The sequence below is a fragment of the Lampris incognitus genome, unplaced genomic scaffold (genome assembly GCF_029633865.1).
Source record: "Lampris incognitus isolate fLamInc1 unplaced genomic scaffold, fLamInc1.hap2 scaffold_143, whole genome shotgun sequence".
Classification (NCBI taxonomy): Eukaryota; Metazoa; Chordata; class Actinopteri; order Lampriformes; family Lampridae; genus Lampris; species Lampris incognitus.
The window spans coordinates 42501-45000 of NW_026611112.1; positions in this window are offsets into that span (position 1 = coordinate 42501).

Sequence of the window (2500 nt, forward strand, 5' to 3'; positions counted from 1 at the left end):
CCTCCCAGTTAGTAACCCCTCCCTGTTGTGACGCCATTTCCTGTTAGAGGCCCAAAACGTATGTACGTGTTCATTTTTGTCTGCCCCTGTAATTTATTTTATCCATTCCTAATGTGGGTCCCAATTCCTGCGTATGCTACAGTAGGAGCTGATCTAAAGTTTCCTGAAATCTGTCCTGTTTATACGCGACTGCTATGTTTTATGTGTTTTTGTAAAAAAAAAAAAAAAAAACCTGTATTGCGAGCTACGCGCTCTTTCCCGCTTTGGACATGTAGAAAGAGGCTACAGTAGGAGCTGATCTGAAGCTTCCAGAAACCTGCTCTGTTTATATGCGACAGAATACAGATCCCATGAAGGAGACAAGTTGTCCTGTCTTTCCTACACAACGCAATGAAAAAGTAGACCGGTCACACGAGGACTTTGAGAAAATGTCTTCCGGGAAGCCCCGCGAGGTAAACACGGAGCTGCTCCACCCCTCCCCATACAGATGTTGGAGGGGGGGGGGGGCGGGGGGCGGCAAGCCTCGCGAGGGGAGCCGTGGAAGAGCAACTGGGATAGACGGTCCGGCTGAGCACCGCCGAGCACGCTGTCGAGCTGTGCAACGGAGAGGACGACTACGCGGTAGAGCCCCTCCCACTCCGCACTCCGCTCGCCACTAAGAACATTAAATAAAGGACATCGATCCGCCAGACCGGAGGAACCGACCGCCCGAACGCCGGCAAAGCCGGCCGGCGGACACCCTCCGAAGGCGTGTTAAGTTGGCCCATCGATCAGGACACAAACACGCAACAAATCCAGTCCGGGGTGTGGTGTAAGCAGCCCTACCAGAGAAATCACCTAACCCTAACCCTAAACGTACGGCAGACGCGTCCCCTGGCTCTCACATTGACAACTGAGAGGCTTCTGAAAACCTGGCCACGCCCATCAGTAAAAACCACTACAGCAAGTGACGACATATGTACCTTCAAAGTGCTGTACTACAGGGTGCTGTTCAAAAGGTATCTATCCCGTTTACTCTCTATGCTTCATATATCATCATATTATTGAAAAGTGCAAGCCTTTAGGGACAACAGCAACTCAAGTCGCCAACGCTCTGTTGACTCAATAACTGCAGAGATCCAAACTTCTCCTGGCATTAACATCGGCACAAAAACTGTGCGCCGGGAGCTTCGTGGAATATGGGTTTCTATGGATTCAGAATGACATGTCAGAAAAGCTCCTGTAGGTGTAATGGTCAGTTATCTCAATACTTTTGGACATATATTGTGCGTGTGCGTGTGTCTGTGATACCTAACATAAACACACCTGTATTACTAGAATTGATAGTTCACGCCACAAAAGTGAGGGGCAAACATAGAAAAGCGTGCAACCCAGCCACTGAGGATGCACAAGCCAGTGCATTCTTAGTGCAGGTCCCAAGCCAGGACAAATGGGGAGGGTTACGTCAGGAAGGACATCCGGCGTCAAATCTTTGCCAAATCAAATATGCGGATCATAAATAAGATTTCCATACCGGATCGGTCGAGGCCCGGGTTACCGACGACCGCCATCGGTACTGTTAACCAGCGGAGTGCCGGTGGAAACTAGGCTACTGTTGGGCGAAGGAAAAGGAGAGGGGGAAGGCATGTCCAGAGGCAGCTAGAGAGGAGGAAGGGTAGGCGTGTGGAGGTGAGAGTCAGTCGGAACTTTGAATGTTGGCACTATGGCTAGTAAAGGGAGAGAGCTGGCTGACGTGATGGAAAGAAGAAAGGTGACAAGAGACAAGGTGGAAGGGGAGTAAGGCCAGGAGTATCGCAGGTGGGTTCAAACTCTTCTACCATGGTGCGAATGGGAGGAGAAATGGGGTAGGGGTCATTCTGAAGGAAGAGTATGTCAAGAGCGTGCTGGAGGTGAACACAGTGTCAGACAGAGTGAGGATTATGAAGCTGGAAATCGAAGGTGTATTGCTGACGGTTATCAGCGCATATGCCCCGCAAGTCGGGTGTAAGATGGACGAAAAAGAAGAATTCTGGAGTTGAGTTGGACGACGTGGTGGAAAGGGTACCCAAGGAGGAGGCAGTGGTGATTGGAGCGGACTTCGATGGACACGTTGCTGAAGGGAACAGAGGTGGTGAGGAGTTGATGGTAAGGTATGGAATCGAGGAGAGAAATGTGGAAGGACAGATGGTGTTCGATTTTGCGAAAAGGATGGAAATGGCTGAGGTGAATACATATTTCAAGAAGAGGGAGGAGCACAGGGTGACGACGTATACGAGTGGAGGAAAGTGCACACAGGTGGACTATATCTTGTGTAGAAGGCGCGATGTAAAAGGGATTGCATACTGCAAGGTGGTGACAGGGGAGAACGTAGCTAGGCAGCATCGGATGGTGGTCTGTAAGATGACTTTGGAGACCAACATGAGGAAGCGAGTGAAGACACAGCCGAAGATCAAATGGTGGAAGTTGAAGAAGGAAGACTGTTGTGTGGAGTTCAGGCAGGAGTTAACACAGGCACTGAGTG